At 40.6% G+C, this 26,167-nt stretch overlaps 1 pseudogene; it reads right to left on the bottom strand.

Moving 5' to 3' along the window:
* Positions 1-22,114: 22,114 nt before the first annotated feature.
* On the bottom strand, positions 22,115-24,526 carry LOC136838257 (uncharacterized; annotated as a pseudogene).
* Positions 24,527-26,167: the final 1,641 nt, after the last annotated feature.

Below are 26,167 nucleotides of genomic sequence, written 5' to 3'. Positions count from 1 at the left end.
ATACTAATAGTCCCCTACTCCCCAAATACCTCAAAGCATTTGCACAAGACGATGAGAGCAACTGAGCAGCAAATTTAACACGCTGCCTCTGATGTCCTTTAACAGTTAGATGATGATTATGAATTTTGTAAGCTAACCCATATTCTGTTGGCTGTTTCATTACCATTTCACGAATGCTTTCGTCAGATATATAGTCATTACCCAAATAAAATCCTGAATCAAGGAAATTGTTTCGAACTAGCTTTACTAAATGGGGAACATCTGCAAAAACATATATTTCCCTCTCTTCACTAGGGTTTTTGAACGAAATTTTGTTCTTAACAGGATCTATACCTAATTCCCTCCACATACGAAGGTTGGGTGACCCCAAGTCATTCACAATTGCAACAACTGGATAACCCACGGCTTCTGTATGTACTATGATTTCTAATAGCAATGTTTTTAAATGTGTGTGGCCGAAGTTGAAATAAACTGGTTGTTTCCATTTTCCAATTAATCCTCGTAGCATGAATACTAAACCTTTGTCATGCGGCTCATATAATACATCCATACCTTTGTCGATACAATATTCATCTATAATAGACATTCCATCCAAACTTAGCACTGCAAGTCTTTCATTAATTGTAAAAGTTTCAGATTTAGCTCGTAATAATGCTAATACACTTGTCAAAATCCCTGGCTCGCAATAAAAATTACGAGCTCTTTCTTTCAGTGTGGTTTCACATGGCAATGGGAATCCTTTTTTAAGTCGCAGGTATTTATAAGCCTTAGCACTTATACTTCTTAAAGTTAAAACAGAAGCAATATCTTCACTGCTCCATTCCCTCACTTTCTTCTTTGTTACAATGGCTTTAATCTGTGTTTTACTAAAAAAATGGCTCTAAAATAATTTCAGTTCTTATTAGCACAACATTTCTGATAATTAGCACAACATTATCATTCAACTGAGTTATATATTCTTTTAATTTGGAATTTTCTTTCTGCACTTCTTGTAATTCCTTCCCTAGATTTTGCAAGTCTTTTTCCAATATCTTTAATTTGGCATTTTCTTCTTTCACTTCTTTTAATTCAGTTCTTAGTTTTAGTAACTCTTTTTCGAACTCCTGATTGCCATTTTCTGTTGCACATGGTTTCTCTATATTTTCTAATTCTAATACAATTATTTCATTAGAATCCTCTTGCTCTGAAGTAACCGTTGGCTTTCCATCACAAAGATGATCTTGCACCGTACGATTGTAAAGACGTTTCTTTGACCTCCTATCTGTCGCCTGTGGAGACTCTGTTAGCACTTCCACTGCAACAACATCAAAGAGAACTTGCATTACAAAAAGTATTGTCTTTGCATATTACGACATGCCAACAGTAATTGTATATATACATTCCTTTTTAGTTCCTTAATTACATTGTTAAATTCTGTTTCAATATCACACATGACGTGCTTTGCAACAATTAACTCACCTTTTGGTAAAAACATAGAAGGAATAGCGTCTTTCTTCAGCGCTCTCATATTCTTAGGGCTGTCTCTTGATATTCCCTCATTGTAGTCCTTGTGGCTGAAATGCACTGAACACACAAGTGCATATTTGATATTAATTGCATCAGCACGGCAACACGCCTTTACCCACTTATCACAATAAATTTTGTCTTTTGGAAAACGAAAATATCCGATTCCATTTCCTTTTGTCTTCCTCTTGCTATTTGAGCAACCATACACAGAACATGAATTTGGCATTGTTAATAAAGCACTTCCCCATCACTGCCCTACTGCCCTGAACGTATACTTCCACAGTACTAAGTTGTGGTTGTCGGCCACGGGTCACTTAAAAGGGTCAGGAGGGAATGATGTGTCGGCGTGGGGTGAATTGTGGCCCACTCTGGAAGGTGAGTCACCGATAATCTCTTCTCCGTCTGACCTCCACTGTATTGGCCTTGGTTTATCCCAACCATGACACTAGCATTGTCAGATCCAATGCCAACCATATTCTGCAAGTTCACTCCAAAAACATGTAAAGACGATTTCAGAGCATGGACGATACCATTTGCATCACATTCGTGTAGAGGAGCAAGGTGTAAAAATGTGGAAACTAACTTCTGTGACGGTTCACTAAAGTAATGAATAGCTAATCCCAAATACTTAATAACAGATATATCTGTGGATTCATCGATTAAAACACTGTACTTCCTATCACCTATGTCTTCCTTCAGCTTAGCAACAAAGTGGGGCATAAGAACATTTTTAAGTATTGCAGAGCACTTAGTTCTATGCATTGCAATATCCGCTGAAGTCATATCAGAGGAACATTTTTTTACGACATCTACCAGGTGATCACAAAAACTAACCGCACAATGTTTAGCGACAAAAGGACACAACTGGGCCTCTGCTCGAGCCACATCACGAGATTTTTCAAAGTTCGTGATGCAGCAGCTGCCGCTGGTCTGCTGCTTCTGCTTCTCCGATTCAGAAATAGCAGGAATGGGAAAAATGTCGTATAACAAATATGATTACCTATGGAAAATTGATGTAAAACGCAACGGAACGAAAGGATATAAAAACGTCGTATTTTTCGTGATATTTTCATTGCGGATACTTACACAAAAAATTATTTTTGACCCACTTAGAAGCTAGCCATAGTGGTAATCTTTTACGTCTGGCTGTGGCACACACCAATGTTACCAGAACTGAGTAAAACTCGATTTCGCCCACCGACCTCAAAATTGTCGTGTTTCAAGCCTCCCAAGCGAGGTGGTCCCTTTAGAACACAATCTTCCAGCGTTGCCTTTGTAACATCTGCAAGAATTAATGAACCAGACACTGACGAGTATGCAATGAATTTCACCAAATTTCCAGCAATGCTTTTGATCCTTCACAGAACGGACGTCTTGAGCAATAATCTATCATTAAATTCCCGGCACGATATTTAAGTATAAAATTATACATTGTCAAATTCAATCTCCACCTTTTTGCTTTGTGTTGTTGAAAATTGATTCAAGGGGACGATGATCGGTAATCAGAGTAAATGGTTTCTCAAACAGATACAGATGAAAATGCTGCCATCCAAACACACATGCCACTATGCCAGTGCTTCACCTTCTGTCTGGCCATAATGTTGTTCAACTGGGGTGAGAGACTTGCTTCCGTATGCTATGATTTTGTCATCTTGAACCAAAATTCCTGAAACTCCCGCGGGACTTGCATCGACCCATAATTCAGTATTTTTCTGAGGATCAAAATATGCCATGACAGTATCACTAACTAATGCTTCCTTTAACTTGTTGAATTATGCTTCTTGTTCCAACGTCCACTTAATGAAAAATCCTGTTACACAAGTCTTCTCAAAGGTTCAGAAATAGTTGAATAATTCTTAATGAAGTGAGAGACATAATTTGTCATACCCAAAAAACTTCTAACTTCACCTTGATTAGGCTAACTGGCCCTATGACATTTTTGATAGCTTGAACTTTTTCTGGATCTGGCGAAATACAGTCCAAAAAAAAAATGTATCCATAAAACTTCATTTTATTTATCTTTATTAAGTGTCAAATTCTTATCCTACAGTCTTTCAAAAAGTGCTTCTAAATTTGAATCATGCTCTTCTCGCATTTTGCCATGAGTTATTATATTGCCACTGATATTTAAAACAAAATTCAGTCCTTGAAACACTTGTCTAATCTCGTTCTGAAACACTTCAGGAGCCACACTAACACCAAAATTCAACAGTTTATATCGACGTAGGCCAACATAAGTAGCAAACACAGTCATATTACAACTGTTTTCATCTATTACTAACTGGTGAAAACCTTTGTACAGGTCAACTTTTGTGAAAAATTTGTACAGGTCAACTTTTGAGAACATTGTTGAACCATTTATTTCATTAATAATGTCATCAATGGTTGGTGTCCCATGTCTTGCACATTTGAGAGCTTTAATTGCTTTACGCATATAGACACATATCCTAATTTCGTTAGGAGACTTAGGCTTAGGTGCAACCACAAGATTTGAAACCCATGGGGTGGGGCCAGTGACCTTTTCAATAACATCGAGTTTCTCTAACTTTTCTAGCTCTTTCTCTGTTTGTTCTCTTACATGAAACCATATTCTTCTTGGAGGGTGGGCCGTAGGCACTAGCCTACACTCTTATCTATATGAAATTTAACTTGCTTATTTTTTAGTTTACCTAAACCACTGAAAACAAATTTGTACTGGTCACATAATTTCACATAAGATTCACTTTATATGGCTTTAATTTCTGGTACTATGCCTAAATCAACGGATGTCTCGTAACCAATGAGTGTTTTTGAACCATCTTTCACTACTTAAAAGTCTGTTGTCGTAATTTTCGAGCCATACTCAATAGAACACTTGTATTTACCTACAACAGTTCGTTTGGGCAAACGCATATGCTTCAATTTCAGTTTTTAACATCGGCTTGCAATTCATTTGACTTATGACTCACTGGAGAATTGTATTCATAGTCGAACCGCTGTCTACAAGTACTCCTGCCTGTACATCGTTGATTTTAGCATACACTTTTGGCAATTTGCTATTAAAAATTGCTTTCACTTGTGACTTTACTCTATAGGTAACATCAGCTTCAAAACTTTCGTCTACTTCTTCGTTGACTTTGTAAAGTCCCAGCTAAGCGGGTTTTCTATGGTGAACTGCCCGTTTTCTACAGTAGCGCTCCTACGAAATTGGGTCAAGCAAAAATAGCCACATTTTATCTTTGTAAATACGTATCTACTACTAATTCATTTGCTCCTGTTTTCTTCGCACATGTGTTAGAGTATTGTTGTGTCAATTCTTGTTAACTTACCTTTTGTGTTACTTGTATTTACCTATTATAATTAACACTGAGAGTAATTGACCTCGGGTCACCTGTATTCTATTATATTCCTCTGTGTGACGTCCACACACCGCCTTATAAGCGACCTGCGTTCTGAATAAACCAGCAGTACATGTCCACCTGCTCATTATTTTGCACCTCTTATAGTGGTGACCCAGGAGTGGTTCCCGGAGCCATTAGCAGACTCATACGGTGACCTAGTCTTGGCTCCATGAACTATCCTCACCCCTGACGGACTAAACATAGCGCTTTAACAAAGCGTTCGGGCGTGCTGACTCTCGTCGGCAGATCACCAGCGTTAGCGGACACACACGGCGCGCTCCCAAGTGCGTATTGATGCAAGTAACCCACTCCCAGTAATAGGGCAATAGTGAGTATGGACGTGAACATTCCCTCCCACATACTGTACAGTTAACCGCGAACTTCACGGACGCGGACATCTCCCTCGCGCACAATCTACCCGCGCCTTTCCCCATGCCTGGGCTTGTGCACTCCTCCACACCGATACCCGCTCCCCGCACGTTGCCCATCCTGACGGAACAAACAAGGTCTGCCCTCGCCAAAAAGCTGCTGTCCTGTACACAAAGCAACCTGTCATCATGGCTCCACAGGGTCGAGGGCCAGTTCAGGCTGGCAGGACTTACCGACAAGGTCTTGCAGGCAGACGCCGTGATCAACGCCCTTTTGGAAGAAGTCTACAGGAAGCTCGTCCCATGGGTGTCTGCTGCACGTCCCATCACCTACCCAAAACTGAAAGCCTCTCTCGTTGAGACCTGCTCCCTGCCGGTCTCCGAGAGGGCCGCCCGCTCTTTTGATCTCATGAACAACCCTCAACACGACCAGAACATCCTGGAGACTTGGGGCGTGATCCAGGGCCTCCTCACCCTTCCTGAGACGGACAGCAGTGGCAGGCAGTCGGAGATAAGCCTGTCAAGGGAGATCCTCCTCTGTCAGCTCCTCGCAGAGGTCTGGACCCAGATCCTCGAGCCCTATACAATGCCGCTCGAGGACCTACTCAAGACGGCACAGCAACTGACGGACTCCACAAGGGCAGCGAAGCAGGCATCGACGCCCACACACCGGAGGAAAGCGCGGAGGAGGAGATAAGCGCCGTCACCAGGCAGCAGCCACCCTACAACTGCAAGAAGCATCCACCGGGGCCTTGCTACTACCACTAGTGGTACGGCAAGGACACCCAGAACTGCCATCCCCCCTGCTCGTTCGCCCATCCAAAAAACGGGGGAGGCGGCAGCCAACAGAACAGGCCGCCCTGGCAGCAGAGGAACCCTTGAGCCCAAAACCAGTAGGCTTCTACGTCCGCAACACCATCTCCGGCAGGATGATGCTGGTTGACACTGGGGCCATCCGATCAGTGTCCCCGCCATCCAGAGAGGACCGCAAACGCCCGGCTGCCTTCCTGACGGCCGCCAACGGGTCCCCCACTCTCCTACGACACCAGACTCCTGTCAGTCTCCATCCTCGGCCGGAGGTACAGCTGGAGCTTCATAGTCGCAGACATAAAGACTCCACTCCTGGGCGCGGACTTCCTCGCCCACTTCGGTCTGGCAGTCAACATTGGTCGCAAACGCCTATTGGGCACCGACTCCTGCCAGCCCCTCCCCCTGGCAACAGGCCCCAGCGTGCCCGCCATCTACTCCGTCGTCCCGCACCAGTACGCCCAGCAGCTGAAGGAGCTCCCTGATGTCTTCAAGCCCGAACTGCGCCAGGTACCCGGTGCCCCTGCAAAGCACGGAATCTATCGCCACATCAAAACAAAGGGCCCCCCAACGCACGCAAAGTTCCGGAGACTCCCCCCTTGGCGACTTCAGGAGGCCAAAGACGCTTTCTCCAAGATGGAGTGGATGGGCATATGCAGGAAGGCCTCCAGCCTGTGGGCCTCTCCCCTCCACATGGTGCAGAAACTGGATGGCTCCTGGAGACCCTGCGGCGACTACAGGTGGCTCAACCTCACAACTGAACCAGACCATTACCCTCTTCCAAACATGCAAGATCTTGCGGCCTCTCTTCACGGGGCCAAAATATTTTCTAAACTAGACCTGAAGTCCTACTTTCAGGTACCAGTTGCTCCAGAGGACATCCCCAAAACCACCATCATCATGCCCTTCGGGTCCTATGCTTTCGCCTTCTCCACCTTCGGCCTGAGGAACGCTAGGGCAACCTTCCAGAGACTAATGGACAGCATCCTGGCGGACCTGAACTTCTGTGTCTGTTATGTAGATGACATTTTGTTTTTTTCCAGGTCCCCCCAAAGAACACCTGCAGCACATCAGAAAGGTCCTGCAGTGCCTGCAGGAGAATGGCCTCGTCGTCAGGTCCCCCTCAACTTGGGACCACCTTGACGTGGTGAGGAGGCTCTTGAACCCCAGGAATCTGTTCCCGGGTTTAAGTCCAAGCGTCCCATATGGTATTACATATTTGTTTGGATTAAATTATGTGGAATTTTCCACTGTTGCTAAAATTTACTATACCTGATAAATAGGAAAAGATATCATAGCTGGGAATGGGTTTATATCCGAAGGTAAATAGTGAGAACTGTGGTAGGACCATCAACTGCCCGATAATGTTCGGACCTGAGAGATATCAGGCGGAACTGTTCTTTAGGGCTGGACCATGGATTCCAGGATGGTCTGGTTCTAGGGATAGGACTCTCGGCATTCTATCCGGTTTGCCCATAACATGATTAGGGTGGGGATGATTGTATTCTTGAAATACTCTCAGTCCTAGCAAGCGGGTTTGGCTTACACTTGGGCCACTCTAATCATGTTGCCATCCCCTATGGGGTAGGGTAAGGACGCGGACATTTGGGAGTCAGTTCTCACTTGTGCCATTGGCGGAAGAATAAACCCCATGAAAGGCTGATATCTTTTTAAGGTTTTCAGGATTTTTTTTCTCTCTAATTTACTTTAATCTTAATGCTCAGTTATATTGAAGATTTAAGTACCCCTGGACCCTTTGATGGTAGTGACTCGGCACAGTTGACAACTGCAGGAACCTCCTCTGACCTCTCTCTGGAAAAATCAGAAAAAAATACGAACATAATTACACTGGAGCCCTATGTTCCTATGAAAAACAAACCAAAAAAAACAAATATCTTGACCCACCTTTCACCCACTTCGACTCCCTCTTTGGGAGTGGAAGTTGGTCAAGATTCCTAACCTTAGAAATGGAGAAAAAAATATCGCCATTGAAATTAGAAAACTTCCTATTGGATCGACATTCAACTACTGAAATGTCATTCAGGCAAGTAAAAGAACAGATGTGGTTGATAGAAACCACTACAAGAAATCAATCAGAAAATTACTTAAATATAAAAAATATTGATAATGTAAAAGTACATATTAAAAAACATGACAGTATGAACAGTGTACAGGGTACCATAGTACTCCCTGATAATGATGAACCAATAGAAAAGAAAATATTGCTTGATTCCCTTAAAAAAAGGTACAACAATATACAAGACTGCGAAATATACAACATAGCTAGTAGACGGAGTAATGAAAAAATACTAAGAATAGGAAAGATAAAATTTGAAGGCCATGAATTACCCTTGAAAATTAAAATCTTAGGGCAAAGCAGAGAGCTGAGACCATATGTCCCAAAACCGCTACAGTGCCAAAACTGTGGTATGTATGGGCATACAAAGAAAAATTGCCGTAATACATCTGTATGTGCATACTGTGGATCTGACAAACATGCCACACAGTGGAGGTGTGGTGATCCAAAATGCGTGAACTGTGGACAAAATCACCATGCAAGATCTAACGAATGTATGTATTGTATATACAATACAGAATTGAAATTACTTCAGGAAAGGACAGGAATGCCTATAAAAGAGGCCAAATTAGAATTAAAGGTTAGAGGAATCCATGATCCTGCTAAGAAACGAACTTTTTCTGCAGCAATAAGATCAAACAAAGAAACAAAAATGGAAATGAATAAGAGTAACAAAACACTGATAGATCAATCTCAAAGAAAAATAACCACTTTGCAAGAAGAAACTAATATAGAAAAGGACCAAGAAATGTATACAAATCTTTGCTCAAATTCATTTGAGATTTTAAGAGAAATAAAATCACTAGAAGACAATACAAGCACCACGGAAATATTAAAAGATAGTTGTGATGAATTAGAAACTAAAGAAAGAAAAGAGGCCTTTAGAGAGAACTCCACCCAAGACCAACAAAAAACCAACTATTATTAGAGATACATCCATTAAAATAAAGGCGGGAGACCCCAAGAAAGAACATAAACCAAATAATAAGAATATACCTTTGTCTCTTAGAGTAATAATAAAACCAATAGAATCAGATACCCAGAACACCAAAGAAATAGTAGAGGAACAAACCATTGACAATAATGATTATATGATGGGAGAAGAGATTACTCCATCACCAACATTAGGTACAACAAGAGTAAATGAAAAAATGACTCACGAAAACACATGTGGATGTAATGAATGTTTCACTGAACTCTGTAACAAAAATGAAAGCATAACAGAAGACAGTTTAACAAACACTATACGAAATTTTATAAGATACAGAAATAAAGAAACTACTAGTTTGGACACTCACGAGAAGGGTTGTATGTGCATTGGACACATAATGTCCTATAAAGAAAAACAAATAAATATTGTAAATAGGATTTTAGAAAAAATGCAGATTGATGATCCACAAAAAGAAAATAAAACTTCAACACACTAACGTTATACTTTCAATAATTATATTATACAATGGAACGTTAATGGTCTACAGACCAGATTACATTTGGGAGAAATACAACGATTACTAAAGGAATATGAGCCAATGATAATATGTTTACAACATGTCAACAAAACAATACCAACAATAGGTAAATATACCTTAGTATCTACATCTTGAGAAGAAGAAGGAAATTTAGGTACTGTTATATATGTACATAACAAAGTATGTTATGACAGAGTACCTGTAAATTTTAATGACTTGCAAATATCAAGTATTAAAATACGAATAAAAAATGATAATTACATAATTTATAACTTATATAACCAACCTAATAAAAGTTACGACATTGATAAACTTAAAGATTTACTTAACAATACCAAGGAACCTACATTAATAGTAGGTGATTTTAATGCTCACAACCCAATATGGGACTGTCATTGTACAAACTCAAAGAGAATAGGTAGTAAAATAGAAGAGTTCATGGATTCCAACAACATGTGCTGTATAAATGATGACGAAATTAGCACATATTTTTCAAAAACACATGGAACATTTTCCTCAGTAGACTTAACTTTATGTACAACAAGCATAGTTGACAGATTGGATTGGAATACAGTTGATGACTTGCACACCAGTGATCATTTCCCAATATTAATTTCCTTATTGCAAAATAATCCTGCAAAACATGTCCCTCACTATAACATTTATAAAGCAGATTGGGAGCGATATGAAATGCACACTAGAAATATCCCACAGTTTGAATATTTAAAAGACCATAATGAAACTAATAAATTTCTTGTTGATTTCATTAAAAATGCTGCTGATAAAGCAATACCAAAGTCAAAACCCCATCCAACAAAACACAAAGTTGCCTGGTGGTCTGATGAGTTAACAGAATTAATAAATATGAAACACTCAATAGGGAGACGATTAGATAATTTGAATAGAAAGTTCAATAAAATGAATAAAAAATTACCGATATTAGAAAGAACTTTACAAAAAATGACTGTATTATTACTAGAAATTGATACATAAAACCTGTACACAACAAAATATCTGCAAAATTTAAAAAGAAGTAATTCAAGGAAGAATCATTTCATGGAGGAAATACGTATCAGATCTCTCTAATAATACTCCCATACAAAAAATATGAGAAAAATTCAGGAAAATAAATGGTACCCATGTCAAACCACCTAGACATGCCATATTAAAAGATGGGAAAAGAACACTTGATCCAAAAGAAATAAGTAATATAATGGGAGAAAATTTAGCAAATGTAAGTAGTGATAAGAATTTAGATGAACACTTCCACACAAAAAAATAAAATAGAATTAATAACAATAAATTTTGAAACAATTGACGATATATATTATAATAGAAAATTTAGTATGTCAGAGATGGAATATGCTCTCTCGAACAGCAATAAATCTGCTCCTGGAGGTGACAATATTTGTTTTGAGATGATCTGCCACTTAGCACCTTTGGCAAAGTGATACTTATTAGAGTTTTATAATCATTTATGGCTTCAAATTTATTTCCAGATGATTGGCGTAAAGCTATAATAATTCCTATCCCCAAACCTGGAAAGGATCCCAGTAATGTAAATAATTACAGACCAATTTCTTTAACAAGCTGCTTATGCAAATTGTTAGAGAAAATGGTAAATGCTCGACTAACATGGCACATTCGAGAAAATAAAATTTTAACTCCCACTCAGTTTGGATCTCAGTGTAACAGATCCACATTGGATTCTCTCTGGAACTTAGAAGACCATATACGTAGAGGTTTTGAACGAAAACAAATTACTGTAGCTGTCTTTTTTGACATTGAAAAGGCATACGATACCACATGGAGGTATGCTATATTAAAATCTTTACAAAACAACAACATCCGTGGACATTTACCTAGGTTTATACAGAACTTTTTGACAAACCGCAATTTTCAGGTGAGAATTGATGATGATCTGTCTAGAACATTTCCACTTGAAAACGGTGTTCCACAGGGAAGCGTCCTTAGTGGAACACTGTTTACTTTAGCAATTAATGATATTGGTAAAAATCTACCTATTGGCATTAAAAAGTAACCTGTACAAGGATGATTTTGCCATATATTATTCAGCATCCCGAATAAAACATGCAGAACGAATCATTAATAAAAGCATAGTAAAAATAGATGAATGGGCCTCATCTGTAGGCTTTAAATTTTCCATAGATAAAACTGAAGCAATCATGTTTTATAAAAATAAAAAGTGGAAAAAGGTGAAGAAATAGATTTAAAAATCAAAAACCATAGTATACCAATTGGCCTAACAGCAAAATTTTTTGGGATTAGTATTTGATACCCACTTGAACTGGAGAGCCCACATTACATATGTAAAATCTAAAAGTAAAAGAGCATTAAATCTAATTAGAAAACTATCGAACACTACTTGGGGAGCCGATAGACATACCCTTACTGTGCTGTATAAGGCAACAGTTCTGTCCATCATTGATTATGGAAGCGAAGTATATGGCTCGGCATCTGACACAGTTCTGAAAATATTAGACCCTGTTCACAATGAAGGCCTTAGAATATGCTCAGGAGCCTTTAGATCATCACCAAAATCATGGTTACAAGTTGAATGTGGTGAAATGCCTTTGTCTCTCCATAGAGAGCTAGTAAGAATGAAAAGTGCTTTAAGAATTCAAACTAGTGATTCTCCAACCAAAAAATTATTTGAATTAAGAGATGTATTTATAAACAACCATCCACCACCTTTCCCAATTAGAGCTAGAAGATTGTTTGAGTCGCTGAATATAAATATACAAGTGCCTGTAATAGTAAAGACACCTCCTCTCTGGACAATGAATAAAACGAGAATTTGCACACACCTCAAGTATTTATCAAAAAGTAACTCATACACCATAGACAGCATACAATAGAGCATATACAGTAAGCCAAAAAGGTCCACATTACGCACATATATACAGACGGGTCTAAATCAGAACACGGAGTGGGATATGCTGCAGTGTCCCAAGACAAAAGTTATCAGTTCTCTCTTCCTAATAATGCTTCCATGTTTTACAGCAGAATTGTATGGAATTGCATCAGCTATAAAATAATTAAAGAATCATCATTCAATAATTTTGTGATTTTCAGTGATTTAAGAAGCGCTATAGAAGCTATTCAAAGTTACAAATCAAAAATAATATAGTACAACAAATTAAATTATGTCTCCATAAATTATATAATAATGGAAAAAATGTAGTAATATGTTGGATCCCTGCGCATGTAGGGATCAAAGGAAATGAAGAAGCAGACAAAGCAGCTAAAGCAGCAGCTCACATGACAAGATCAAATGTGAATATCCCTGTTACTGATTATGTAACTCACATAAAAATGGGTATCATAAATAAATGGCAATATATATGGGATGAAGAATCTGAAAGTAATAAACTGAAAGGAATAAAACCTAATGTTAAAAAATGGAGTTCATCATATCAGAGAGAGAGACACGCACAAGTAATTTTAAAACGCCTCAGAATAGGCCATACTCGTCTGACACATGGGCACTTAATGAGCAGCCCACATGGTCCGGCTCCCAAGTGCTCAGAATGCAGAGTAATAATAACAGTCAGACATGTGTTATGTGAATGTCCAAAGTATGACCGACAACGAATGTCTACTTTTGGAAATAGGTCAGTGAAAGAAATTTTGTCAGAATCTTTCACATTTTCAGTCATTCCAATTTTGATATTCTTGAAGAACTGTAATTTAGTTAACAAAATATAAAAATAAGTAAATAAAAAAATATGAAAATCCTTTTAACATTTGAATTTTACAAAAAAAGAAGAATTTTTAAAATTTTTTTTAATTTATATTCTGAATTTTAATATACCGTTTTAGTATGTATGTAAGGAACTCTGAGTAAATGTATTTATTGTATGAGAGCATGTGCCTATGTGCAGTTTTTAATTTCATTTTAATTCATTCATCTTTGTATCGGATGATCTATTGGGTCCTAGCGCTTGACTTCAGGCCTAGACCTAGTATTTTAATCAAATCCTTCGGGCCAGCCCTATGAGAGCTAAAAGTCAGCTCAGTGGTCTGATTCAACTACTTTAATAGTAATAATAACTTCTTCCCCCTTAATGAGAGACTGCCATGACGTAGTCGCATGGCTCCAACATGGAATATTCTTTCTCATGCTGTAGATTTGCGACGGGCAAGGGGCTCTCGAACGAGGGGAAAGCATTCCCCCGTTTGAATCTAAATGTCTATCTCTGTCCTCTTTTTCTTCTACTCCTTTTTTTACTTCTTCCTCCAGCTTATTTTTCAATTCTCTTCCATCTTCCTATCCACCCGCTATGACTACCGCTTCTATATATGTATATGTATGTGTGTGTATGTATGTGTATATGTGTATGTATATATATGTATATGTATATATATGTATATATGTGTATATATATGTATATTTTCCAACTCTTTGGTTTACATAGTGTGGATATTTCCACCTTCATTAAATTTCCTGTCTGTGTGAAAGGAAAGGGCATCATACCTTGGATTGGGGTTCATGTTCGAAGCTAAATGTGGGAACTGTGATTGGGAGCGTCACCCAATCCGATGATGTTTGGACCAGAAGGGTGTTAGTATGATGTCATATTGACACCCTGAAGGCGGAACTATCCCTGAGATCAGCCCGTGGATTCCAGGGGTGGGCTGTTATTAGGGGTAGGACTCCTGGCATATTTTCCGGTATGCCCACCAACATAGTCAGAGTGGGGATGATTGTATTCTAGTAATAGTCTCGGTCCCAACAAGCGGGTTAGGCTTACACTTGTGCCTCTCTGGTGTGTTGGTGCTATCCCTTTTTGTGTAGGGTAAGGGGTGGACATCTGGGAGTCAGTTCTTACTGGTGTCATTAGCCGAGAACAGGGCCCCATGAAAAGTCAATGGTGCCTCTTCAGTGTTCACCAGCAGTGTTTTTTTTTTTTTTTTTTTTTTTACACCAATTTTTTCATGGAAGGTCCCCATGTTGAAATTAGTACCCTGGGCCAAGTGACAATCAGACACGGTTGACGACCCAATGCCAGGCAAGAAGGAATACAGCCAGGAATCCCCAACAAAAGCATCTGGTTCCAGTATTGTCACACTGGAACCATTTGCAATAAAGAAAAGCAAGAAGTATGAAATAGTTCCTGGGGTCTTTGTACCCAACTCATATGAAAAATATTTAAATTTGAAGCTCAATGGTGACAATATTGATATTTTTGAGGTAAACAGGGAAATTGTAAAATGTTGTGGCAGACAACCGAAAATATCCCCTCAGAACAGTAATATGCTCCTGGTAGTGAGTATCTCCCAGAGGAAAGCATGAAGTTGATGAGTTTGTCGGCCCTTGCAGGAGTAACGGTGGAGTGCACTCCCCACTCCAGCTTGAACTGCAGCAAGGGTTTGATTTATGCCCCTCAGCTAATGGGTTTCTCTGAGGAGAAACTTTCAAATGAATTGAAAGATCAGGATCACAAAGAAGGTGGATAGAGATCAGATACCTCAACCTACCTTGATATTGACATTCAATACATTAAGACTCCCAGAGTATGTCTCTGCAGCCTGGCATAGATACAAAATAAAACAGTACATCCCGAGGCCCAGAAGGTGTTTCCACTGCCAACGTTTCGGACACACCCTTCAGACGTGCCGGTCGAAAATACAAGAAAATCCTGCGGTTTGTGTCAACTGTGGAGATGATGAGCATGGTATGTGCACAAGGAACCTAAATGTGTTCACTGTGGTGAGGGACATGCATCATCATCTCAACAGTGTGATATATATTTATTTGAAAAAGAAATTCAGGCATTAAGAGTGATGGAAAGGATAACTTTTAAGGAAGCAAGAGAGAGAGAGCAAAAGCTAAGATTGTAAGACCTGGTCTAAGTTTTGCCTCAGTAGTAGCAAAACTTAGAAACCAACAGAAAGAGACAAATAAAGTAACCAAAATAAGAAGCACAAAGGTAGAGTCAAAAAAAGAATCGCTGAAAAGACACCTAACAGATTCATCAGAATCTATTGATGATGGTAATGCGAAGACAAGGTTCAGTAGAACCAACAAGGAAGATGTCAACTTAGAGCTAAGAAAAATTGAAGTGTCAGTTGAGACACACCCTCCACCATCTGCCTCTTTGGAGGCGGGGCCAGCACTCACTGGCCCGGTGCCAGCTTCTGTTGGTGCCAACTCCTCTTTGGAGGACAAACCAGCAGGTGCTGGTCCCCCAGCGCCAGTCCTTGCTGGTGCTTCTGCCTCTTTAAAGGCAGAGCTGGCTACTGCCAGCAATAGCAAGACAGTTGAGGAGGTCTCTTTAGAGAACACCTCTGCTCTCTCCGTCTTGATTGAGACGGAGAGAAAAGAAAAAAAAAACCGCTCAGTGTCAAAGACACTGAAGGAAAGGATGTTGGCTCTTTCAAGGTGGTTATTCCCCCCAAGAAGCCAACAAAACTGCCCATTAAATTGCCCTCCCCAAGTAGAAAAAAGAAACCTCCCAATCTTGTAAAAAGGAACCATACTGATGGTCCCAGACAGAAATAAATTCACTTCCATAATTCAGTGGAACTGTCAGGGACTCGAGCAAAGTATGAGGAAGTGAAGCTTTTGCTCTATGAGCATTCTCCTGTTGGGGTATGTTTGCAGGAGACCATGCTACGTGAATATACCCCTTGTCCTAGGGAATATGTTCACTTCAGAACTGAATTTGATTTGGAAGTGGGAAATCACGGTGGATCCCTCATCTACATCCGTCGAGATACTCCACACTACAAAGTAAAACTAAGCACTCCACTTCAAGCTGTGGCTGTACGGATTAATTTAAGAAGGCAGTATACCATATGTTTCCCCTTTATGTGGCAGCTATTTCTTCTTCTTGGTGACCAATAGTCCATTGTGGGGAGATGTAACATCAAACCAAAAGGGAATATGATGGCATCTTAAAAATATCCTTAATGTGGAGAACCTACCCATTATCACATTCAGACTGGTACTGTCTCCTGCATTGACCTTTCATTTCTCTAATTGCTTTGACTTTAGTTGGAGAACAAGTTGACTGGCATACCAGTGACATTCTCAGCATAATCATCCAATGATGATCCACCTAGATGTAACATCAAACCAAATTGGAAAAAATATTTGATGGCATCTGCCAAAGATTTCCCAAGTGTAGATGATGAAGATAATGGAACTTTCCATAATGGCTTACACTCAATTCCTCGAACTGGAGAACCTACCATTATCACATTCAGACTAAGGCTGCATCGACTGTCATCATTGACATTGACATCGCACTTTCAATTTGTAAACAGTGTAGCTTTAATTGCAGTGTTGATTTTAGGATTGGAGAACAAAACAGATGACTGGCATACCAGTGACCATTCTCCAATTATAATCAGCACCAATGATGACAGCCACCTATCCCAAGATTAAAGAAATGAAATGGATCACTAAGGAAACACGATGGTGGATCTTAACAAAGAAAGGTTAAAATTGGAAAAAATTCAAAGATTTGAAAAGTCTCATCATGGCTGACCTGAAGGGGATGCTCAATACTCTATCTTAGATTTCCCAAAAAGTCAACCACATGTAGATGAAGGTTTGCATGTCCATAATCTCACTGTTAACATCATGGAACTTTCCATACTGCAGGCTTACATTCAATTCCTCGAAAAAGTCTAAAATGGACTTTTCAGGAATAGAACACAATAAAATAGAATTCCATGGTGGTTCAAAAATGTCTTGAAACAAGAAAAACATTTCAAATTCACACAGAAAAACGAAAAGTGCTGCATCTGCCAGTTCTAAGAGCTAAAGCAAGGTCATCATCTGATCCAGCCAGGTAATGAACTATCAGACTAATTTGGGCAGAATTAGACACAAAATCTAGATTCTCTAACATACGAACTCATAATGTCATCACTTATAAACAATGTGTGTTCATCAAGTTAACAGGCTGAGATGACCAACTATTTGCTGAATGCAACGATTTTGCAACCGATCGCTTGTGGCAACCGCTGCCAGAAGACAACCATCACAGTAATGTTAAAACGGCAGGATATGTATCCTCTATTAACAGCAGAACACCAGTCAGCAGCATTTGGAAGAAAATAAGAAAAATTCAGGGCAAATTTACACCCAATCCTCCTCCAGTCCTTAAAGTAAATAATAATCATGTCACTGATGCCACAGAAGTTAGTAATATATTTTCTGAACACTTTGCTCGAGTCTCTGAAAAATCAGATAGTTCCCAGGACATCATTTCAGAATGATGGAAGAACAACAGGTACTTGATTTTTCATCAAACAAAAGTGAATCTTACAATATGCCTTTTTCTGAAAGGGAATTTGACTCTGCTTTAGCCAGGAGCAAGAACACTGCCCTGGCCCAGATGAGATTCCTTATAAAATGTTTAAACACATTTCAAGGAACACAAAACTTTTATAATCAGCATTATCAATAGAATATGGGATGAAAGCAGCTACCCTAGCATATGGGAATTGGCAACCATGTTACCATTTCTTAAGCCTGGAAAAGATCCTCTCTATGCAGCAAGTTACCGCCCCATTGCGTTAACTTGCTGTTTGTGTAAATTAATGGAAAAAATGGTAAATGTAAGGCTGATGTGGTATTTAGAGCACAACAGTATCTTAACACCTTCTCAGTGTGGCTTTCGAAAAATGCACTCCACACTGGATATCTTACTGCAACTTGAAACCTCTGTCTGTGAAGCATTTGCCTCCAAACAACACCACGTGACAGTGTTTTTTGATATAGAAAAGGCATATGACACTGCTTGGAGACATGGAATTCTCAAGACAATGCATAATAGTGGTCTACGAGGAAAATTACCTTTATTTGTCAGATCATTTTTACATCGTAGGTATTTTAAAGTTAAAGTTGGCAGTACTTTATCAGAGAAAAGGTGCCAAGAAGAAGGTGTTCCCCAGGGCAGTGTTCTCAGTGTAACACTTTTTGCTCTGGCCATAAACAGTGTTACATCTGTTATTCCAAAAGAGGTCTTAAAGACGTTATTTGTGGATGACCTGTCAATATCTTTTGCTGCCACCCGGATGACTGTAGCCGAAAGAAAGTTACAATTAACGATAAATAAAATAACAAGTTGGGCTGAGAAACAGGGTTTTAAAATCTCTGTAAGTAAGACTACTGCTGTCCACTTCTGCCGGATTAGGGGAGTACATCCTGATCCAGACCTCCATTTGTATGGCCATAGAATCCCATGTGTAGAACAAGCGCGCTTCTTAGGCCTAGTTTTTGACAGCAGAATGACTTGGGTGCCCCATATCAAACATATCAAAGCAAAGTGCCTAGAAGCTCTACACATCTTGAAGGTGCTGTCTCACACCAGTTGGGGAGCTAGTAGAAATCTTATACTAAAGCTTCATAAAACCTTAATTTTATCAAAGCTGTCATACGGTTGTGAAGTATATTCTTCAGCCTCTTCATCTAACTTAAAAATTTTAGATTCTGTTCATCATTCAGGTATTCGTATAGCCACAGGAGCTTTTCGTTCATCACCAATATCTAGTTTGCTAGTTGATGCAGGAGAAATGCCCCTTGAACTCTATCGTCAGTCATCATTGCTTCGATACTGGTTTAGAGTGCAAAGACTTCCCAAATCTCTGGCTTTTGCTGTGGCAAACAGAAATATTTTTAACAGTTTTTATGAAAATCATCCAAGGTATCCTACTCCTTTTAGCTATAGAATTAAAAAGATTTTAGAGGATACAAATATTGGAAAAATCCCCTGTACTTCCTTGTGTGTATCCCATTACTCCTGTCTGGAAGTTACCTGCTGTGAAATTCTGCAGGTACTTCAGTGGAGCAAAGAGGGATAAATCTGATGAGGAAATGAGGGCAATATTTTTAGAGCATGCTTCAGAGCATATGGATACAAGATTTATATTTACCGATGGTTCCAAATCCAATGTTGGCATTGTTTATGGAGTTTTTAGTGAATCTTTTAACCGAAGAGGTGCGCTTCCTTCAGTTGCTTCAAACTTTACAGCTGAGCTGTATGGCATCTTAGTAGCACTGGAACATATTGCAATACTCCCAGTGTCTGGCTACACAATATTTTGTGACTCTAAAAGTGCCTTAGAGTCCCTGGAAGTCTTCAGTACTGATCATCCCTTAGTGTTGAAGATCTTGCAGTGGATCTTCTTGCACCATTGTAGAGGAAGCATTGTTTCTTTTTGTTGGGTTCCTGCCCATGTGAACATATCAGGAAATGAAAAGGCAGACCAGCTAGCCAAATCAGCAGCACAAATTCTGATACCCAGAACATGTCCTGTTCCATATCGTGATGCATTCCATATTATATGGAAATTCATCCAGCAATTATGGGCACTTCAGTGGGACAGAAATCACTAGTCAGACACACCCTTGGAAATATGACTTAATGCCAAGGAAGTGTGAGGTTGTATTGTGTAGATTACGTATTGGCCATACATGTTTAACTCACGGCTTTGTGATGAATGGGGAGAATGAGCCCTTCTGTGACGATTGCTTGGTTCCACTGACTGTTAGGCATTTGCTGGTTGAGTGTCCCAGTCTGGTGGAACTTAGGAATCATTTTTTATCAAATAGCAGTGAAGCAGGTGGTAATTATAACATGGCAAAACTGTTGGGAGAAAGTATATGTATTAATAATGTTATCTCTTTTATCAAAGAAGCTGGTCTTCTCAAATATATTTGACAATTGTGCTGTCTTAGTATATATATAAATATTTTTTTTTTCTAAAGTTATACTGTTTATCGGATCAAATTTATTAATAGTTCTTTTTAGCAGAATTTTATATATTTATTTATTTATTTATTTTAGCTAGTTTTCTTATTTGTTTTTTTCTTTTTAATAAAATTTATATGTAGTTCTTTTTAGCAGAATTTTAATTTTAATTTTTATAACATACTATAAAAATGAAAAGATCACACTTAGAATTCGGCGTCAGTGACCCTGGTAGTTCTGACGCCAGATAACCCTCAATTAATCAATCAATCAATTACCCACTTCTTGGTGGGGGGGAGTATTGTAAAGTCCCTGCTAAGCGGGTTTTCTATGGTGAGCCGCCCGTTTTCTACGGTAACGCTCCTACAAGATTGGGTCAAGCAAAAATAGCCACATTTTATCTGATACATATCTACTACTAATTCATTTGCTCCTGTTTTCTTTGCACATGTGTTAGAATATTGTTGTGTCAGTTCTTGTTAACTTACATTTTGTGTTACTTGTATTTACCATTATAATTAACACAAGAGTAATGACCTCGGGTCACCTGTATTCTATTGTATTCCTCTGTGTGACGTCCACACACCGCCTTATGAAAGACCTGCGTTCTGAATAAACCAGCACTACATGTCCACCTGCTCATTATTTTGCACCTCTTATAACTCCATCTTCAACTATTTCGTTCAGGTGATGATGAGTGTCGTTCTTGAAGCGTTTTCGGCACACAGATTTAAAGTGATTCTTCTTGTGACAGTAATTGCATTCAACTCCGAGGGCAGGACATTTCTTGTTATGTGGATAATTCCCACCACAGTTCCAGCATTTGGATGACGATGACGATGCTGCAGCTGATGACGATGACGACGTTGCTTGTTTCTTGAGTGGGGCTGATTGGAATGATCTGTGTGGGCCTAGATTCCAGTGTTGCTGTGACAGCTTATACCTATGCGTCATCTTGTTCACTAACACTTTTGAACTTGCGTCTGTATTCTTATCCATAACTCTTGACTGTTTCTCTGCAATTTCCATAGTCCTGGCCATGGTTAACATATCATTGAGAGCTTTCTCTTCTTCTAAACACTTCATTCTCAGCTTGTTTGACAAACAATCTTAAATTACTTGGCTTTTGATTTCCCCTTCCTTATCGGCAAATTCACAATTTTCAACCTTTTGTCATAACATTCAAATTCTTTGTTTTTCTTTGGCAGAAAGTAATTTGTTAGACCTTGTTTCACTTCTTCATAATTAGCGTCATCACCACTAAAGCCTAATGTTTTGTAGATTTCAAAAACTTCATCACCTGCATAATGCAACAATAGGGCGTTTTTCCTTTTTCTTGAGTCAATGGTGCAGGCTACAAACAGATTCTGTAGTTTTGTAATGTACTTCGTCCATTTTGGACCTAATGAATTTTTCTCACAATGTACATCGAATGAAGAAAAGATGGAATCCCAGACATCTTGTAACAAATGATGCAATCACTTTTGAAGACGCTGAATGAATTCCACTGACCGCACCACCTCCACAGATTGCTCGGTCTCCATAAATGTAACTGCTTATACACTTAAGTAGGGGTAGGATATGATAAATAACAGACCCATATGGGATGGTTACGGAGCATTTATTCCACTTGGGATACAGACTACAATTACTGGCTTTCAATGATGCTGCCGGTGCATGATTAGTTAAAAAATTCTAGCAGACTCCCAGGCTTTCCCGTGATTGGTTGAGGCATGTGCAGGAAGGATGTGCTTATGACATTTTCATACAAAATTTACTAACTGTTACAGTGCCCATGCAAAATCACTCCAGCTCAGAAAGCGATTGACCATTCTTCTTTCCTTTGTACCAGGGAGGTTAGATAACTGAAAGTAAAAATACAGTATACAGTAAACCCCCCATATTCATGGGGGATGCTTACTGCAACCCCCTCCCCCTCGCGAATAGCTAAAATCCACGAATACTTAAAACCCCTCTAAATACACTTAGAACAGAACTGCCTATTTTGATAGTTTAAACACGAGAAAAACCCTCTAAATATTCTTATACCTGAGTATTTTAATAGTTTTATCACAAAAAGTGCATTTAGTTATGAAAATGATATGAAAATACAGTAATCAGTGAAAATTTTTCAGTGAAAAATATTGCGAATGGGTGAATTTTCCGCGAATAATGAGTAGATACGTTCCACAGAGAAATCCGTGAATCTGGGGTGTTTACTGTATTCAGACTGAAGAAAAAAAAGGAAACTAAGAAAAGGAAAAAATAAGTTCAACTATGTTCATAATTGGTGATCTCTTTTTATATTGTAGGAAAATTAATTAAAGATGAAAATAAATACAGTATTTTAAGTACCTTCTAAATTTGGAGTATTTCTCTAGAAGAGAATTGGCTTCAGCTTTCTTCCACAATTAGCCAAATTCATCCCTTGACCTTGCATATACAAGAGACTTCATCATACCCATAAGCTCTTGCCAATGAAGTTTATGGATACCATGCCTGGAATCAAGGAGCCAGCGCCATACTTGTTGCAGGATGTGAAATATACAGAGGAAGAGCCTTGATTTAGGGCAATATGGTTGCCAAAGCCTTTCTTTCTGTTCCACAGTTGTTGGTCATAAAACACTGTGGCTCCCCTCTGCCATAGAAGGCGCTTCCACCCAGTGCCTCTTTGACCATGTCAAAATAAGAAAGATTTAAATTAACAGTTCATAACCAATTGTTTCATCAGTAAATATGCATGTATAATGCATATCCAAGAATAACAAACAAAAGCAGCCCAGTACAGTACATAGTACACTAACCTTTAGTCAGAGTTGCCCCATCTTGAGAAGATGTGAAAACTAAAGCTAATGGCACTGCTGGTCCTGCACACAGGAATGGGATTATGACTGTGTCAAGTTGGTCAACACAGCTTGTAGCATCAACAAATACCACCTCCCCAGCTTCTTTAAGTTGCCTGTGGACCCTCACCATAAACAGTGTTATCAAAATCATGGAGAAGCTGCCTTGGGAAGGCTCAATTCTCAGAATGATTTCTGGGTTGTCCTCTGCATACTTACGTATGGTATCAAACATGGTTGGCGTATTTAGGCCGCCATGTTTCCTCTTCTGCCACAAATCAAACATATACTGTATTGCTCTTTGATGGATTTGTAGCATGATGAGCTTATGATTCCCATGCCACATGCAACATATTGCCTGTGTTAGACCAGCGAGTTGATTAATTAAATACTGTCTACCTTTGACAGAAACCAGTTTTTTAAACCAGGTCTTGATAAAAAAAAAAAAAGTTGGGTACATAGTATGCATGCAAGGACCAATTAGAATATGCTCTTTATTTCTTCTGCTGACATGCTTACAAATGGTATCGTACAGTATTGTAAAGTCCCTGCTAAACGGGTTTTCTATGAAGAACCTCCCGTTTTCTACGGTGCATTTTCCCTTATATATTGTGTATGTGTCAGAGTATTTTTGTGTCTAATCTACTATTTTCAATTGTCACGTTATCTGTATGTACTTGTCCTCTTTTGCATAGAGAATGATTGAGCTTGTGTCACTTGTATGTCTTTGTACTGACGTCTGCACACCGCTTTACAAGTGGGCAACTTCCTCAATAAACTAGCAGTACTTGCCTACCTGCTCTTTCTTTCGCACCCTCTCACAGTGGTGACCCCCGGAATGGTTCCCGGAGCCATTAACGGACCCGAACGGCGACTTAGTCTTGGCCCCATGAACCACCCCACGCCCCTAACGGACTAACTCACGCGCTCCTAACAAAGCGTTACTGACCCTCGTCAGCAAATCACCGGCATCATTAACGGACCCACGGGCACACTCCCAAGCGTGTATTGACGCGCAGTGTTAACTCACACTCCAGGTGAGAGCGTGGAAATGAGCATGGACGCCGACATTCCCCTCCACATACAAATAACTGCAAACTTCTCGGAAACAGATATCTCCCTCGCTCAACCCCCACACACGCTCTCCCCCATGCCAAAAAAATTATCGCGCTCCTCCACGCCAGTACCCGCTCCTCAAGCGATGCCCCTCCCGATGGATCAACCGAGGTCCGCCCTCACCATAAAGCTGCCGCCATTCACCCATCACAACCCGGCATCATGGCTCTACAGGGTTGAGGGGCAGTTCACTGTGGCAGGCCTGACTGACTTTTGCTGCAGGCAGACATAGTGATCAACGCCCTACCGGAGGAGATATACAGGAAGGTCGCCCATGGGTGACATCAACTTCGAGCCCTGCCACCTACCAGCAACTAAAGGCCTCTCTCTCGAGACCTGCTCCCTGTTGGTCTCCAAGAGACCCGCCCACGCCCTCGACCTCGCCATCAGCCCCCAGCTGGATATGAACCTCCTGGAGATGTGGCACGCCCTCCATGACCTCCTCCTCCTCCCCAAAACGGACGGCAGCTGCAGGCACAAGGAGATTAGCCTGTCGAGGGAGATCCTCCTGCGGCAGCTCCTCCCGGAGGTTCAGGGTCAGATTGAGGTGCCCTACACCCTGCCGGTTGAGGATCTCATCAGAATGGCACAGCAGCTGACTCCACGAGGGCAGCAAAGCGGGCATCCACGCCCACACACCCTATCAACTGCCTCCAGCGGAGGAACCCAACTCAGAGGAGATCAACGTCATTGCCAGGAGGCGGCCACCCCATCACCAGAATAAGGAAAGGCCGGGACTTTGCTACTACCACTGGAGGTTCAGCAAAGATGCCCAAAATTGCGAAGCCCCCTACCTTTTCGCCCATCCAAAAAACTGGGGAAGCGGCGGCCACCCTCACAGGCCGTCATGGCAGCAGAAACACCCAGGAGCCCCGCACCAGTAGGGTTCTACATCCGCGACACTGTCTCTGGCAGGATGGTGCTGATCGACTCAGGGGGGCTGTGCGGTCAGTGTTCCCGCCTTCCAGAGAGGACCGCAAATGCCTGCTGGACTCGGCTGCCTCCCTGACGGCCGCTAACGGGTCCCCATCCTCTCCTATGGCACTAAGCTCCTGTCGGTCTCCATCCTGGGCTGGAGATACAAGTGGAACTTCATCGTCGCGGATGTGAGGACCCCACTCCTGGGTGTGGACTTCCTGGCCCACTTCGGACTGGCAGTCGATGTCGGCCGCAAACGCCTGCTGGACACCAAGTCCTGCCAGTCCCTTCCTCTGGTGCCGTGCCCAGCGCACCCACAGTATGTTCCGTCGCTCCCCACCAATACGCCTCCCTCTTGAAGGAATTCCCTGAGGTGTTCAAGCCCAAACTTCGTTGGGTGCCCGGAGCCCCCGCCAAACACGGAATATATCATCACATCAAGATGAGGGGCTCCCCGATGCATGCAAAGTTCTGGAGGCTTCCCCCTCAGCACCTTTAGGAGGCCAAGAATACTTTCACCAACATGGAGCATATGGGCACATGCAGAAAGGCCCCCAGCCCGTGGGCCTCTCCCATTCTCATGATGCAGAAACCGGACAGCTCCTGTAGACCCTGCAGCGACTAATATTGTATTATAAGGCTCAACCTCGCTTAACCAGACCACTACCCTCTCCCAAACATGCAAGACCTCACGCCCTCTTCCCACGGTGCCAAAATATTTTCACAATTAGATCTGTTAAAGTCCTATTTCCAAGTACCAGTAGCTCCAGAAGACATTCCCCAAACCGCCATCATCATGCCCTTCGGGTCCTATGTCTTTGCCTTCTCCACCTTCGGCCTGAGGAACGCAGGGGCGACATTCCAGAGATTGATGGACAGCATCCGGGGGGATCTGAACTTCTGCGTCTGCTACACTGATGACATCCTAATTTTTTCCAGGTCCCACAAAGAAC

This window comes from Macrobrachium rosenbergii, unplaced genomic scaffold, assembly GCF_040412425.1.
Source record: "Macrobrachium rosenbergii isolate ZJJX-2024 unplaced genomic scaffold, ASM4041242v1 282, whole genome shotgun sequence".
Classification (NCBI taxonomy): domain Eukaryota; kingdom Metazoa; phylum Arthropoda; class Malacostraca; order Decapoda; family Palaemonidae; genus Macrobrachium; species Macrobrachium rosenbergii.
This window is presented reverse-complemented; position numbering and strand designations above follow the sequence as displayed.